Source organism: Echeneis naucrates, chromosome 17, assembly GCF_900963305.1.
Source record: "Echeneis naucrates chromosome 17, fEcheNa1.1, whole genome shotgun sequence".
In the NCBI taxonomy this organism is placed as follows: domain Eukaryota; kingdom Metazoa; phylum Chordata; class Actinopteri; order Carangiformes; family Echeneidae; genus Echeneis; species Echeneis naucrates.
In genome coordinates this window covers 3,413,534-3,431,773 of record NC_042527.1, presented here as the reverse complement: position 1 = coordinate 3,431,773, position 18,240 = coordinate 3,413,534, and the positions used below count along the sequence as shown (strand labels likewise).

General features: G+C 42.9%; 1 protein-coding gene across 1 annotated transcript in view; it reads left to right on the top strand.

The window, feature by feature from the left end:
* Positions 1-4,236: 4,236 nt before the first annotated feature.
* Positions 4,237-18,240, top strand: part of brinp2 (bone morphogenetic protein/retinoic acid inducible neural-specific 2) — a 200,932-nt gene continuing 186,928 nt past the window's right edge. Inside the window, exon 1 of the mRNA XM_029524578.1 lies at positions 4,237-4,311. The gene's annotated coding sequence lies outside the window, so the exon portion shown is untranslated. The remainder of the gene's footprint in view (positions 4,312-18,240) is intronic.

Below are 18,240 nucleotides of genomic sequence, written 5' to 3'. Positions count from 1 at the left end.
GAACTATATCACAGTAAAGAACCGGTATCCCTTACCTCTCCTCTAACCCTAACCCTGTCTTCAAACTGCTGCAGGGGACCATCATCTTTACCAAGCTAGACCTTTGTAATGCCTACCATCTGGTTCACATTAGAGAGGGGGGGGGGCGAATGGAAGATGGCCTTCAACACACCATCTGGGCACTATGACAACATGGTGACGCCCTTTGGACTGTCCACTGCCCCTGCTGTCTTCCACACCATGGTCAACGATGTACTCTCAGACACACTCAACAGCTGCGATTTTGTTTATCTCAACGATATCCTCAGCTTCTCCAAGTCCCGAGATGAGCAAGTCCGTAATCTTCAGACGCCCTGTTTCAGCAGTTCCAGAAAGGGGAGGATCATGCTTACGAGCCGACCACGATCCTTCCTTCTTCATGTGTCATTGCCACCCTGACCTGGGCCATTGAGGAAAGAGTGAGAGCTATCACTGAGGGTCAGCCGGGGCCCAGTGGGTATCCTCCCAACTGCCTCTATGTTCCACAAGTCCTGAGGTTGGAAGTTTTGCAGTGGGCTCACTCCTCCAAATTTACCTGTCACCCAGGTTACTTCCTCCTTCACCTTGGTCAACCTTGGAAAATGACTTTGTCAAGGCCTGCTGCCTCTGCAACCGACACAAGACCTCCTGTCAGGCACATGCAGGATTTCTCCAGCCATTCCCAATTCCACACAAACCCTGTTCTCCCTTGACTTTGTTAGTGGCCTTCCTTCTTCCAATGGCAATGCAGTCACCCTGCCCAAATTGCCATCGGCCAAAGAGTGCCCAGCTGATCCTGCACCACGTCTTCCATCTTCATGGCCTCCATGTGAATGTCGTATCCTACCAGGGTCCCCAGTTTCCTCTGTCTTCTGCAGCCTTTCTTCCAGGTATCATCCCCAGTATAATGGGCAGACCGAACGCAAGAACCAGGACATGGAGACGAGCTTGCACTGCTTGGCATTCTAGAATCTAAACTCCATACTGGTCCAAGCAGCTTCTGTGGGTTGAATACGTACACAGCTCCCTCACCATTTCTACCACAGGCCTCTGTCCATTCTGGTGTGCCTACGGTTACCATGTTACCAGCCTTTTCCTGACCCAAGATAGAGAGGTGACCTGCCTGGCTTCCCAAGCCTTTTTTTTCACTGCTGTTGTCAAATTTGGGGCCAAATTCAATTCACTCTCCAACCATGGGGCACTACACCGTTTCAGCCATCCAGCAATATTCTCCAGCTCCTAAATACCAGGTTTGGCAGAGGGTGTGGCTGCCTCTCCAGATAGAGTCTAAGAATTTGGCTCCCAGATTTGTCAGCCTGTTTCCCATCCAGAGGATCATCAGCCCGACAGCAGTGTAGACTAAAGCTCCCTTGGACCATGTGCATTTGCCCTACCTTCCACATCTCCAAGATCAAGCCAGTCCAAGAGAGCCTTCTTGTGCCGGTGGTCCCACCTCCTCCTCCTTGTTCCTGCCTACAACCTTCAGAGCTTAGTCTGGTTTTGTCGTCATGGGAGGGGTCTCCAATACCTAGTTCACTAGGAGGGCTGCAGTCCTGAGGACATAGCCTGGGTGCCAGTTTGTCACATCATTAACTGGGACCAACTTCCGTCGTCCAGCCACTCACCTCCTGCCTCACCACCTTATCAGTCACAATCTCCTGCACCTGATCTCCCCATCCGAAGCTCCTCTCCACTTTATCAGATTGTCGCGTCATGCACTACTCTCCAGCACTCTTTTCTGACTGATCTCCTGGTACCCGACTTGCCTTTTGCCCCTGACAACGTTTCATCAACTCTGCGCTGGTAACCTTACCTGCCTTCCGTCCCTGACTGTGAGTTCTGCCCATGTGTGTCCTGGTTCTGGTCACTCTGGCTCTCCTGGGAGGAATGGCCTGCTATCTCTTTCAACTGGGCATTCCTGCTGCCACCTCAGTGTGTCTGCCCTGTGGCTGAGTGGTATTATCACTGCCTGTCACTCCAGAGAACTGGATTCCCAACCCATCAGGGACATTAACTGAACACTGAACTTTGATGAAAATTCTAGTAGATTGTTACTTCTTAGTTGCTGCAAGAATTTGAATTAAGACTTTTTATATATATGCTCCTGTTATTGTTGTTGACCTGCCTAAACCGTTGACAGTACTAATAACAAGAGGCAAAAAGCACAATATAAAATGTTTTTGGCTAAATCTTGTGTATAAAAAAAAAAAAAAAAAAAGTTTTTGCTTTCTTTTTTTTTTTTTTTTGGTAAGTCATCACATTGACAAAATTTAAATTTTTATTTGTTTCTCTGCTCACGACTGAGAAATTCTGCAATATCACTATGATATCTGATGTTTTCATCACTCAGGTTATGGATTGCAAATGGAATGTAATCTGTTAATCCCTGGACCTGGATTTTACCCTTCTACACACTGCTCAGCATCTCACTCTTGTATGGCAGTCAGTGATAAATGCTCCACGTGGCTCTGAGTTAACCAAGTTCATATTGAAACACTCCCTAGAGCACAGCCATCAATCAAAGCCTCTCCCAGTAGCTGTCAAGTGATTTTGTCTGCCTCTGTGCGCTCCCATGTATGATTGTGCCACAACAATATCCGGTGCACCTCATTTGCTCCCATTACAGAGGCAGCTCAGGCTGTTACTTATTTCCTTCTCGACGCCCCTAGGCAGTGTATTCAACATGCACTTCACTCTCCAGCCACCCCTTCAAACCCCTTACTTATTTATCACAGACTCAACAAGAAAGCTGCTTAGCCGACAGACACCAGATTTCATAAAGAGAATAAGACAGACAGACAAAAGGGTTGACTCTGCTCAGCCAATGAATTCTGTTTTGCTAGCAGTCAGAGCACAATTATGGACAAATTTAGAAGAGGATGAAAGCAGTTTCACTTTCATTAACAAGCCTGTCCCTTTGGGCTCAAACACATAGAGCTTGGTACATGGACTTCCCCACCTGTTCACTAAATTTTAGTTGTGAGGACGATACAGAGCTCCTGACCCCCATTTTGACCATCACAAATAAATGGCTGACCTTTACCCTGACCACTGACCCAGTATTCAGTTTCCCAATTGAGGGCAGAGCTTCTGTGTCCAACTTGACACCCTCTCCCCCAATTAACTGGTCTCTGTCCCTCTTTCCACTTTCATCTCTCTTTCATCCCACTTTTCTCATCTCCCTCTCCATCATCCTCCTTCTCATCAAGATTTCCCCCCTCCATCATCTACTGCCCGCAACCCTTCGTCCTTCCCCCCTCTTCGGTGCGCATCATCGCAAGCCTCACCTCCCTTTCGTCCCCCCAGTGGCTTTCGACCAATTGCTTCCGACGGGGGCGTGATTTCACAACAGGAAGATAGAGCGTGTTGAGGAGAGAGGGGGGGAGAGAGAGAGAGAGAGAGAGAGAGAGAGAGGGTTTGCGGGGGAGGACAACACTGGAGATATGAGACGCTTTTCCGAGCTACTTGGAAAAGCAACGCCGGGCTCTGACACAGAGTGATGATCGTAGCGCAGAGAGACTCGTCCGACCGGGATTTAACATATACATCTATACCCATAAATACAAATATGAAGGCGGACTAAAAGACAGACAAGGGGGAGAAGAAGGTGCTCAGTTTGTGGATACCTGCGCGGCTCCGCTCAGGCAGCAGGTACGCTGCGATCCCTCTAAACGAAGAGTTTGTCGTCTGGCCCGGAGAGGAGACTGCGAGACATCTTCCTGGGATTATTCTCTGCTCTCATCTGTTTGTTTGTTTTTACAGTTTATGTTTTTCTTCAGCAGTCTCGCTTGAACCAAACTTGTCTCCATCTCTTTTTTCCCTCGCCTTGAAATGTAACTTGTTGTAGAGAAATAAAATGGCTCTGTGAGACTATTCCTCAACGCGGATTACTCAGGACAGCCAGAGAGAGGAGAATCCATTTGAACTGCAAACTTGTGCGTTTGTGACGCGGAGCCGAGACGTTTGCCATTTCGCTTTCCCGTCTTGTGTGTTTTGTATTTTCCATGTGCTGAGGAAGAGGACAATGTCTGGATTATTAAAGCCGCTGCACAGGCTGCCTCGGGGATGAGGTGGGGAGTAAAAGGAAGCACATAGAGAGAGAGAGAGAGAGAGAGAGAGAGGTATGGCTGCCATCCACTAGTACCTTCTCTCCTTCGTCGCTTTTGGCTCCACTGCCTCTTTTTTTTTTTTTTTTTTTTTTTTGTTTTTTTAAGTTGTTGATTTTTTTTAACTGGATACGCAGACACACACATTCCGGGAGACGCACGGGACGGACCTGCGTTGACACACTGGGTGAGTTTGCACTGCGCGTCATATATATAAACATATATACACAAGATACTTATAAAAGAGAACCCAAGTGCGCATTTGCGTGCCACCCAGCGCGTTTTTACGCACGGCACACGGGCGGCCCCGGGATGGTCAGTTGCAGCGAGACAAGACAAGTCGTGACGCATGATCGATCAGCAGAGGGCGAGGAAAGAGGCACAGATAAGAATGTGATGTGTGAATGGATCGGATGGGAGGTTCGATCCACATCAGTGCCTCGCTGTCCTTGACGTTTCTACATAGCGACACAAGAAACAATAAAGTGATAACGACGTTGTGGAAAGATGGTGAACAACTAGATAAATATCACAGTTTGCACGTGGGATTTGAGACCCAACCACCCCCGCCCTCTCCCGTCCCCTTCACGCACGTAATAGATATTGTTTGTGTGATTGTATGTGCTTTTCACGGTTAAAACCTGTGTAGGTGTGTGTTGGTGACCGGTAGTGAGGTAGTTTGTTGGAATGAGTGTTTGTGTGTTTTTTGGGGGGGGGTGTTAACTGCTTATTATAACTTTACAATCAGTTTGAAAATGCATTTTAATGTTTAATGTTTGTTTGTGTGTGTACTTCTGCTGCCTTTCCTAACCAGTGAATACCTGCCAGCCTTTGTGTGTATGTGTGTGATGTTGTTGCTCCATCAGTCACCCTGAATGCCTGCTACGCACTGTGCAATTTCTCACGAATTCTCTGAACCATGTAAGCACAATATTTACCTGTCAGCTACTTTGTCGAGACTACTGTATGTGGCCTTAATCCTCGGAGAAGAGGCGCTGCTGCATCAGATGTATACTGAACACCTACTCCTGCTGCCAGAGACATGAGGTGGGAAAGTCTTGCTGAACAAATAATGGTGGAGACAGTAAAAGCCCAAACCCTAAAGCTGGAAATTTGAAAGACTGGGAGGAAAAACATCTGTTTTTAATACTGAGCCAGCCAAATCAATACATATACCCACATGGACATGAAATCCACAGTCATTCAGCTGATTAGCCATTCTTCAGCTAATCAGCAGATCTTCTGCAATGCATAAAATCCATCAGGAGAGTCAGTGAATCTTAGCACCAACTGTGATCTGAACGATCTCTGTGATCTCGTTGGTGCCAGAGGAGTTCTAGAAATGCTGATCTCCTTCTTTCACATTATTCTCCAAAGTTTTATACAAAATGGAGCCAAAAAATGCCTGCAGCTGAACGAAAAGCCTTATTGATGGGAGAGGTTGGACTGTTTGGAGCGAACAGAAAGGTCACGGTCATTCAGATAACAGCTGAGTGAATTAACACGTCCAGCACTGTTGTGAATGGTCTGCAGCAGGAGACCGGGTCAGGTTTGAATCCTGAGGCTGCGTTTTGAGCAGTCCCACCGAAGCTGGACAGAAGAACGCTAAAAAAGCAAAGTCTGGTTTGATCAACCTGGACCTCTGGGTCAGAGTTTAGCATAAACTGTGGAATCCATGGAGCCGACCTTCCTTGCGTCACCACACCAGGTGGCTGTTGGCATAATGGTGTATGATGTGTGAATATATTGTTGACTGTGTCATCTGTTTATGGCCACAGTTACCCAGCTCCTGATGGAGATTGATGCTCCATGTGACAGACAAAGGGTGTCTTAGACTGGTTCAGCTTCCTCTCCAGGCTCCAGGTCCGAAACCACTAGAACTTTTGGGATGGGCTCAAACAGGACATTGGCAGAGTGGATGATGTGATGTCTCAGAGGAAAGTTTACAACAACCTTTGGAGTCACTGACATGAAGGACTACTGGTTATTGTGAGCATAAGGAAAATGTGAGTATTTCTATGCTATATCTGTGCAGGTACTCTAAACGTGGGTGGCTTGGTTGTTCAGTTGTGATGTTTCGCCACAGCAAAAAAGGTTAAAGTTTTGATTTCTGTGCTTTCCATGTGCAGTATGGGCCTTCAGTACTCCAGTCCAAAGACTCCAGGGCCAATTCAGTACCTTTTGACGCTAGTGTGGACAGAGTTTGTTGGCTCTGTGATAGGTCTGTCCAGGGTGGACCCCGCCCTCACTCACTGTCAGCTAGGATTGGCTCCGCAACCCCACACAGATAATTGGTATAGATAATGGATTCCGAGACAGTGGCCATTTTTGTGCAGCAGCATTGAGAGGCTGAGTGACACACTGAGATCTAATGAGCTGTTTTTTTAATGGCGGTCTGAATGTACATCTGCTCCAACATGACTGAACCGATGGTGAAAAGGAGCATTGAATGCCTGAGTCAGTGATGACTGGTTTCAGATGAAAATTGTTCAGTAGAGAATCTGTTCAGATGGGAAGGAAAAAGGAAAAATCAAATGAAAAGCCAACACAATATGTTTCTTTGCCACCGCCGGCCTCTAAAGCAGATTCAATAAATCTTCTCCCTGGCGCTCCACTGCAGGGATAAACAACATTCTTCCAAAGGGTAGCCCTCATTCTGTGTTTCGAAAGTGGAGGTGCTGTCGAACGTGACGCTCTTAAATCTCCCACATTGTAACTGTTCAGATGGGTTGAGATTCTGTGACTCTGAGGCACCATTTTCACAAAACCATTCAGCGAGCCCTCATGCTTCTGTATGTAATGTATGTATGAATTCATTATGTTTCTTAGAAATTGTTTTGTGTCTCTTTGTAGCTGTTTTGTGTTTTTTTTTTTTTTTTTTTGTTTTGTCGTTTTGTGTCTCTGCATTTTTTCTATACCTGTTCGTTGTTGTTCTGTATATCTATTTGGTTGCTTTGTGTCTCTTTATACTTGTTTAATATCCCTAGTATGGAATTGTTGCATTTTGAAAATGCATCTGCTTTAGCTGTCAACTATTTCCATTCAGACTAATTTTTTTTTTTTTTTTTTTTTGGTTCAACAGGGTCCTGTTCAAAATGAAAAGTGGTTTAATTTTGTCCTTATTTTATTGCTTAGCTAAGATGGAACAAGCCGAAATGAAGTTATTAAGAGAACTGGCGAAGCTTTATTGCCTGTGGAGAGAGTCGTCCATGTTATGGCGAGCTCAGAAAGGACAAAAGGTGGAACTCTGGTGACCTTCAACTCCAGACCTTCTCAGACAGTGTTCCACCCACTGTTGTTATAACCCTACAAGCTGTTTTGTGACAATGATATATTTATTTTAGAAAAGTATTTCTTTAAATTCTTAAGTCTGCAGGGGAAAAAAAACAAACAACTGTTGTGCATTACATCCATCTAATCTTTGCAAACATGGAATGATGGACTCATTGTTAATCGTTAATGTCCTTGGAATAGAAAAGATGAATGAAGTTCGTCAAACATCACAATATAATCATCATATATTTCCAGTGAAAGTAAACATGGGATTATGAATACTGGCATACATCTAGCATAGGTAAGTCATATATAGGCGCCTACTTTCAGATATTATTCTCACATCTCTGAGAAGCTTGCAATATAGGCAACAGTATGTGCAATAAAGTTCCAAAACAACGATTGCTTATGAAATATTAAGAAATGTTCAATATATATTTTCGTAAGCTAATGGTTTTCATGCCATACAATGTGAGTCAACAAATGCCTCTGTAAGAAGATATTAGCCACAGGAACAACTCCTTAAAATGGAAATAGTTTCAGGCCAAAGAGTTTCATCATAAAATTCTACATATATTTTTAAACCATGACAGACTTGCAATAAATATTGAGCCTGGAAAAAACGTATTACAGGAATTGCAGAACGTCAAAGTGCTAACTAACAGATCTCACTGCTCTTATATTGTCCCTGTCCTGTTCATGAAATTAATCCCTGCTCGAGACCACAGTGTTTGTGTCGTTGTTTGTTTCTTGGTTCAAAATCAAAATAACTGCAGTAGGTAGAATGCTATGATTCACCAGCTCTTATTATGCATTCCCTGAATGTCGTAATGTCTCAGTAAAGCAATGACTTAAGAACAAAATTAAACCATTTCTCATTTTGATCAGGACCCTGTGGAAAACATTTAGAGTCCCCTGACTGTCCCCAGTGTGTACTTCTGGAACTGATACAGATGTGCAGGAGTAGATTCCTCTGTGAGGAAATTAGTATATGTACTTGTGGTGTCCCGCAGCTGAAATAGACAGACCTCAACAGACCCTTCATGGCTAACAACTCCAGATTGGCTCACTTAAAGATATTGTTTGATTATACTCTACTGTATGACACTCTGGATATTCTGTCTCTCTTTTGGACAAAGCTTCAGGTTAAATTCACATGATTCCAATAAACTTATGAAGAAAATGTGTGTTTGGTTGCATCTCATGGAAGCCGCTTTGGTTTATGATATACTGTGGGGTAAGATGGTGTGGAATTGCAAAGTTCTAGTTGAAGCACAGCCAGTGACAGGGGAAGTAATATCTCTGCTCACCTATTGTCCTTCTCTGGGAGAAAAATCCATTCGAGGCCTCTTATTAGCTCTATTTTCTCCCTGTTACATTGTCATCCAAGGTTACATTTTTTTCTTTCAGGGTGCTCTGGGTCTGTCTCTAACCGATGCTCTGCCACACATTAGATTTAAGAACAGGGCCTTGATCAGCTGTCGCTCTTGCTGCAACTCCCTCCGCAGTCAAAGCATATCAGCTAAATGCATGTATATACGTGTAAATGTGTGCACTTAGTGCGTTTGCTCTTCGGAGACTGACGAGTTCATACAGCACTGTCCTTCAAACTACAAGGACAATTGGAGATTTTGAAAATGCAGCCTTTTTCAGGAATGGATACATAATAGGAGGGATTTCTTGCTGGTCTCATCACTCAGGATTGTGTGATGTCCTTTTCGCGATAAGTGCCACACTGGTATTTAGTCAGGATATGGGCAAAATATTTCAATATAAATAAAGTTATTTATGAAAATTCAAAGAATTGGGTGCTGTTCTTAAATACACCATAACATATTAATGATAGTATGAAGTATTGTTGCTCTATTAAAAACAGTGGCACTTGAGAAATATACTTATTTTGCCTCCTAGCCTGGAATGAAGCAACTCCTCTCAATTCTTTTGTGTTGAGGAGAAATAGTCCCTCTGGAGACAGGCGCTGTATTGTAAGAAGTCTATGATGGGGGTCTTTACTCTCATCACATCAACACAGTACCAGAACACTGATGATAAAAGCCCACAGTTTCAAAGTGGTATGTGGATGCATGCGCACCCATGCATGATTGGAATAAGGGTTGGAACAGTGGAGTGACAACCAATAACATTATGGTTATTATCATTTATACATATAATATATAATATATATTAATAGTGTTTGCCAAGTTTGCTACGTACATGCTCCATTTCATATTTCCTGTTTATGAAAACATCAGACTGTGGGAACTAGTTAGGACAGCCCGCAAACAACACATTTCAAAAGGACCAAGCCAAGCACTCATGACTGCTCTCATATTATCTGCCCCAAACATGGTAACTCAAAAGGGGACGTAAAGCTCGAACAACAATAAATACATATTCTAACAGTTTAATGGCAATATTCATTACATTATCAAGTTTCTGAAATTTTAATGTGATTTAGTAATAGTAAGTCAATAAAATATAATGGAAAAAAATATGTTATATGTAATCGAAAGAACAAAAAAAACCTGAACATGAATAATGATGATGAAATAAAACAGTTTACTGCTTATTTTAGATTTCAACTAAATATAATAATAATAATAATAATAATAATAATAATATGTCAGTAAATCTTGTAATTCTGGAGCCATTAATTATTGACTGATGGAAGCACAGCATGATTCTGTGAGCTGATACGGTTTGATGAGGATGTGAACGACTGAACTGACGTGAGTCCAAGCGGTTCTGGCGGATACTGACTGAAGGCTTCAGGTCCTGACACACCGTGCCCGCCCCCAGTGAGTGAGAGCAGGACGGCCAATGCAGGAATAAAACTATAACAAGTTTGTCAAACTAAAGTTTCCAGGTGCAACCATCAATCTGAAGATAGATCTAATGATTTTATTAAAATAATTAACCCAGCTTCCTTTATAGGACTGCGTTATCGTGCAAATTTAATTAGGTTCATCATATTCTAAAGCCTTTCATCAAGCCTCAGTGGGAAACACACTTGCACTTCACATGTTCAGGTTTAAAGATATCCATCTTTTAGATTTTTTTCGTGGAGGTGAATGGAACTTAATTTAAAAATGACTTTTGAAAAACTTAGCACCACTGTATGAGTCACACTTTCGCTTCGCTTTTGACTCTAAACAGTCACTTAATGATCAAATCATCTCAGTGAAACCTGTGGAGCCATTTTGCTCCTAGCTGAACAAAGCATGATCATCCTCACCACTCTTAGAGATTTCAGTGGATGATTACACAGCATGTAGGATGAACAATGGCAGAGAATCCTTAGCTCTTACCTTTCATTTTGCTTTGTGAGTGAAATATATACATTAGGGAATAATGATTCTCGGCAGTTGCCTGCACAACATTTCAAAACTGCAAACAAACGACCGAGTGAACTATGGAGATGCTGTCAGACAGAAACTGTGGGAGGATTTTGTTGTATTCACTCATATATATCATTTCATGATAAATGTCTCTGCTACACTATAACACCAAAGGTACAGTGTGTGAAGAACACTGAGATGGATGATAGAGCCAGTTCCTGTTAATTAACAACCAGTTAATAATTAGAGTTATAGGCCTGTTTTTTTTTTTTTTTTTTTTTAACTATTTGCACATTATCATATTGAGAGAGGGCAGGAAACCTGCCAAATACAAACTGTTGCCACAAAAAAGAACACTGTTATCTTGAATATAAACATTTCCTGTGACAATATTGTTTCTCGGATTATGAAAATTATTGATCCAACACCCAACCCCACCAAAAACACCCGAACTCAGCAAGAACCTTTCATCAAAGCCTATAAAACATTTAAGGTTTTAAAGGTGATATTTTCTAAGATTTGCGAGTACTACATAGCCAGCGGTAGCATGAACATTAGCAGTGACTCAAAAGCGGCATAACCTCTTGCATTGCAAACACAACAAGCGGCCAGTACTTGTTCCCAGTTAGGCAACGCAAGGCACGTTCATTTACTGTATAAAGCAAATTTCATACACAAAGGCAATTAAAACGTGCTTTACATTATTAAAGGATGTGCATAAATTCATAGTAAAATACATAAAAACACATATCATTATTCAATTAAAATGATTGAAAGGATATGCTGCAGTCTGAATAAGTTAAGAAAAAATATAAAGTGCTGCTCTCATGAAAAAGACCACATCCGACAGCAGAGAAAATGCACAAAATTGGACCTTTCATTGTAAAATCTATTGCTTTCAGGAATGTTGTTTTGACCATTTGACACTGTTGAAAATGTTTTAAGCCTGGGGCTGAAATATGTTTATTTGTGTAAACTGACACCCAACATATTTCCAGATTTAAATATATACATGTGAAATGTCCATCCGAAGTTCCTGCATGGTTCATGAGATGGTGATGAGTTTATTTCTAGGACATTCATTTGAATATCACCAACTTTTTTGCATTCAATCATGCTTTCCATGCTGACACGAGGTTGTCTCTTATTCTCGTATGAATTCTTTCAATGATTAATTCTATCAATCGTTGATAGAAACTTTGTGCGCGCTCCGACTGAACAGTAGAGAGCCTTTGTAAGTGCGTTATTTTTAGTTTTGGTGACCTATAAATTACCGCAGCCGCAGACTGCGCTATCTGAACTTCCTATCTAAGATTCTGAAGACCCTTCATCTCCATCTATGTTTCTGTGTCATTCATTAGAAACAGTACCTTGAGGAAAACATTAAAAAAAAAAAAAAAAATAGCCCTCACCACCGCGGCCGATCCAATCTGTGGCGCTGACAAGTCTCTTGTGGCAAACCTTGGAGACGTGCCGGGCTTCAGTGGCTTATTTAAGGCAAAACATGGGCGCGTTGGAGTGTTGGGAGCGAGGGACATGAAAGGCAGTTAAACTCTTTCTTTCTCTTTCCTCTTTGCCCCTTCTCCTCTCGTCTTTATACATCAAAGTGCTTGTCTCTGCTCAGGAAAAGCCACATGGAGCCCCAAGCCAATGTAGTAGGAGGGGATGAGGAGAATTGGCCCGAGTGAACAGCGTGAGTGCTCCATTGTCCCCCATATGTACATTAATCCTGAGCTGGTCTGTTGCATGCAAAGCCTCACTGACATTTCAGTCTGCACAGGGGATGGATGAGAGTGATGGTGCATTTGTTTGTGCATATTGTACACGTGGGTAGGGTGTAGTTAATGCTGTTTTTACAACTGCATGGTGGGAAAAAAAGCGCACACACACACACACACACACACAGAGCTTTCTGTTTTATTTAATCCACTGAGGATTTTTATAAACCGCCCCCAAATAGCTTTATGGACTAAGCAGTTGAGTTTTTTTTTTCTTTTTTTTTAGAAAAGTGTCTAGTCTCATTAATAAGTTTTCTTTGGAAAATCACGCCATGGGATTGGTCCGTCTTTCCCATAAGGCTTGTGGAAATTGCAGGCACTTGTTTCAGGAAGGTCAAGAATCACAAAATGTCTGCGAAATGATTACTTCTTTGTCCCCTGAACAAAGAAGCTCAAAGTCAATGTCTCGGGAAAGTTGAAAAATTAAAATACAAGGAGAACTTTGATTTGTGACATTTTCTCATATTTTCTTTAATCTAGTTTACACTTTCAAGAGTTATGTATCTGGATAAAATCCAAATGGGACTTCTGCTTTTGTTGTTGTTGTTGTTTGTTTGTTTGTTTGTTTTTTATTCCTCCGTCTTCGCTAGGTGGCACTGCGCTCTTTAATTTTACTCAGTTATTCAATTCATCCCCAACAAACAAAAACTGCTGTTGTTGCTAAACAGAAAGCACTTTAGATTCGGAGGGTTAAAGGTTTTTAAAAAGAAGACACACTCTGCCAAGCATCTATAATTACTAAAGCAACAACCCCCAAGGACTGCATTACTGTTTTGCTGTATCTGTCATTGATAGAGAACAATGTACACCATATTTGCATAAAAATGTAGCACGTTGCTACTTCACATTTTTGTATCAGTGATGAGCCGGAAACTTGTCATCCGGGTCCCTGTCAAACCCTGGTAGGAAAAGGAACAACAAACCCTCCCAGCTTGTAGGCTCACCGTAAATTATTCAAGACTTATCCAGCACTACAGCATCTGATGTGAAGTTCTTTCTCTCACCTTCTCTTTAACCACCTTCCTTTTTTTTATTTCTTTATTTTTTTATTGCCACTGCTTTCTGACGATGATAAGGAAAGATGTTTAGTAGCGAGAGATACAATGATTATAAGTTGGAAGCATCGATCTGCGTATTGAGCGATATCATTCTGAGTCATTGACCCTGACATCCGAACGCCTCCCATTGATTTTTACTCTTGCTGTTGAAAGGGTTTTAACCCAACCTCCCTACCTCCACACACACACACACACACACACACACAAACGCAAACACACACGCACACACACTCCACAACTCCTCACCAACAGATAACCAGCATCAAGCCAGGAAGGTTATGCTGCAGGAATGTACCAGTTGTACTTTCCTGACCTGGTTTATCAGACTTACACAAACATCAAGTCTCAGCTCTTCGACTTTTGATAGCAGAGGGAAGCAAGATTAACATCACTTTATATTCATGGTGTTTTACCTCATGCACAGAGGGTGAGAAATTTGTCAACCGTGCGAATGAAAAAATCTAGCATGGCCTCACCTTGTTGCTCACATCAGCAAGATACTCGTTTGGCACTGGATTGCATTTTATGGCCAAGCATTGTCTCTATTCCCTTCAGATCGAACATGTCGCCTAAAAGTGGAATGAAGTGGAACGGCAGGGTGGGTTTATTAAAAACTTATCAAGCACTTGCATCGGCCCAGCACACTTTGTCGGGAACATCTGGGAGGACGTGATAATAGCCTTCCTGCTCATTCAGATGTGTTACAGCAGTTCCCACGCACAGTGAGCGCCACTCCAGTTACATATGTGAGAAGGTGCAGAGTATAGATGTGGAACCGGCGGGAGAAGAATACAGATGACAGCATCTGAAATTTTTTTGTTTAGTGTGGGAGACACATGCCAGAAGGGGGGCGATAGAAAGTCAAGAAGCACACAACAAGCTGAGCTTTGCAAGAGGACATGCAGCCTAATGGAATCATGATTTATTTTGCAAAATGAACATTTATATTTTCTTTTCAGGAACAATCTGGACAGTTTTCTGTTGTTACACAAACAACATTACCATTAATAGCTGTTGACTCACCAGTCTAGACAAAACATTGTGAGTTCAACATCAAATCGGATTCTGATACTCTGTGACAGCTATCTGGAGTGAAAAGCAGCACCCATGTTGACCGTTCGTTGTGCCTCCACTTCTATGACTTTCCCTCCTTCCTAAAGTGAGCAAGCTAACCAATTAGCTCCAGTCTTGTCACATGTACAGGTCATTTACACAACTTTCTTCAAAGCCATTTTCAGTAGTACTTAACAATAAAACACCAAATATTTTCCCTTCTACGAAAGGCCTGGTTTGTTATTCTTCCTCAAGCAACCAAATAATAGTATAATGCTCTATTGTCCAGCCAAAGCTGGAAATTTATCTTTGATTCTCTAAGTTTCAAATTTTCTTATCTGTATTCAGTGAAAAAATAAATTTTATTTTGGTAAATGAGATTATGCAGCCACACACAATACACTGGCCCATTGACTTCAATATTAAAGTCTAACTGTTATCCTGTGGCACTTACTGATTTTCTGCATGCATGATATTAGATTGTTTAGTTTTGAAGTTTGACTTCATCCGGATCACTGCAATTTGAAAGTGAAACAGGCCATGGGCAAGAGGAGATATAGTGTTTGTTATAATCACCATTGGTGTAATTGAATAACAGCTATAGTTTGGAACCCTTTCTTCCCTGTCGTTTCAGGGAATTGTGATACTTAACAAAGTGAAAATCTTCAAAACGAAAGGAAGAAAATGATTTAAATAAAATAACTGCGGCTCTAATAATGCAAATTTATTCGTTGAAGAGGGATTTTTCTTCATTTATTGGCTCAGTTTCAGCAAAGTAAAAACTCCAAATTTGTCTGGCTCAGTTTGCATGCCTGATTACATATTTAATTCATGAGGAGATGTTCCAAAATACAGAATAACCCCCCCCACACTCAGTGTCTGTCCTCCCCCTGCATTTTGGCTGACTAACCCAGTGAGTGCCTTTGAACTTACTTGTGTGTGGTTTTGAGAAAGCGCCCATGCGAATCTGACTTCACATCTAACAACACCGAAGGCGAACACATGGATTTTCATTCCAGTGGGTGAATGTTATGAAATTAAATGGTTGGGAGGGAGATTTGTGTGTGTGTGTGTGCATCTTTCTATAAAGGGTGAAAGAAGTAAGGAGCTTTTGATCTCAATCAATAATTATAAATAATAAAATAGTTGAGGGAAGAAATGGAGGCCGGTACTTGAGATGGTTTTAGCAATAAAGCGGCCTCAGAATAAGAGACAGGTCAAAGACAGGATAGTGACTGTTTGTTTTTTTTGGGGGGGGGTTGTTAAATAGGAAAGCTTGAAAAGTAACAGGAAATGGGAATGAGAGAGACTTTAAAAAGAAAAAGACACAGGTGCCAAGGATCTTGGGGCCTCCTGTTATTCCACATACAAGTATCTTTTATGTCAAGTGTGATCAGTCATACAGGAAACATGGAAATGTCGATACCACCAAACACAGCAATATAGCCGATTGATCACCAGCCAGGATACATTTGCTTCTTGTCCCAATCTCAAGTTTGAATTCAGTGTACATTTTAATGAAGATGAGATGGACTGGACACGTCTCATTACAATTAGGTTGGTTGTTTACAGTTCAGTTGCTGAAATCCAGATGTCTCATGATGCCACAGATCTAAAAGTAGTGAAGAGCATGTGGGAACACCTTGGGCTCTCAGCCTCAGTTAAGGTTACTCTTTGACTGCTGGAGCTTGTTGTGGCTGTAAAATGTGAAAATGGGCCCTGCTCTTCACACCAACAGCAGTTATAAGCCGGCCTCACCCTCCACTCATCGCCAGTTCGTTGTTTCACCTCGGCCTCTAAGTCTAGTGATTGCTACTAAGAATCCTTTGACTCCAGCTCAGACCAGCACTTTTTCTGTGACTCACCTTCCTCCAGCTCTGCCTTAGCCTGCCCTCAGCCTTGCCTCGCCCAGCCCAGTCGTCTCCAGCAACCTGTTCCAGCTTGGCCTTGGTTCTCCATTTGAGTTTTTCTTTGCTGGAATAAACATCATTGCCCACATCTGCATTGTGGGTTCAGTCTCAGTTCTGTTCAGTTATTTTTTGACTCCTGACAGAACGAACTGGCCATTTACCATGGACCCCACGGACCTCTCATTTATCAGGGGACGATGATCGGATAGCGTGACCAAATAATACGCGCTCTGTTTGAGAGTAATCGGGCCCTGGCTGCTAGTGTAATTGAGGTTTCCAGACAGGTTACTTCCCTGGCTTCCTCCTTCCAATTCTTACAGGGCAGCTCTGCTCTGGGGTCATCTCCAGCCTAAGTACTGTTTTTGATCACCCTAACTATGGGGGAGATGCAGCAGCTCGCCTGTTAAGACTGAAGCAAGGCAGCAGGTCTGTGGCTATTTACGCAGTTGAATTTTAGACTCTAGCAGTGACGCGAATTTGGGATGGCGCCACTTTAGAGGTATTTTTGAATGGTCAATCTGAGCACCTTAAAGATGAGCTGGCTGCCAGAGATGATCCTGCTGATGTTTCCTCTCTTGTGTCCTTAGCCATCCGTCTGGACAACCGGCTACAAGAGCGACGACGCCAGAGACACACTACCCCCCCTCCCCGAATTGACACCTGGGAGACCTAGGAGATGGTTACATCCCCCTCACCAGCCCAGTCAGGCTTCACCGGCCTCAGCCTCCCCTGAAGGCGAACCCATGCTATTTGGCAGAGCTAAACTGTCACCAGAAGAACACCAGCACCACCTGAGGTCTGGTGAGTGCTTCTACTGTGGTAGACAGGAACACATGGTGGCTAACTGTCAAAAGGGGAGGCTCATCAGTAAGGGGTCCTGATGAGCCCCCCTACATTCAAAGTTAAATCCCCTAACTGGTCTTGTTAGCTGGTCCTTGCCGGTCCTTGCCGGTTATGTGTGGACAGACTGTGCTACCCCAGAGTTGATTAGCGCCTGTACGCTAATCAACTCTGGTGCCGAGGACAACCTCATTGATTTGAAGCTTGCCACCCTTTTGGTGTGCGAGTTGGAAGAGATGGACAGACCCATACCGGCCTTGGCTTTGGACGGTAACATGTTTACACAGATCAGGCATCAAACTTCCCTGGTCACCCTCACCATTTCTGGTAATCTCCGCTCTATGTACTCCACTGGTATTCGGGCACCTGTGGCTAAGGCTCCGTAATCCACAAATCAATTGGTCCACTGGCTCCATAAAGGGGTGGAGTCTCCACCGTCATTCACTCTGCCTGCATTCAGCTCGACCACTCATTGTTACCAATATCCAGATTGAACCCACAGAATCTGACTCCCCTGATTTCACTTCTGTATCCAGTGAATACCACGACCTCAAAGAAGTCTTCAGTAAAGCTAAGGCTTTATTTCTTCTGCCTCACAGACCCTATGGTTGTTCCATAGAGCTGGTCCCCAGGGCCACCCTCCCATCCAGCCACTTGTATAATCTCTAAGCCAGAGTGCGTTGCCATGGAGAAATACATCTGAGTCCTTCGCAGCAGGCATAATGCGGCCCTCATCCTCATCCTTAGGTGCTGTTTTTTTTTTTGTGAACAAAAAACAGTACTCTCCACCCCTGCATAGATTTTCGAGGTTTGAACAACATCACCATTAAGAACAAGTACCCACTCCCATTACTCAACTCTGCCTT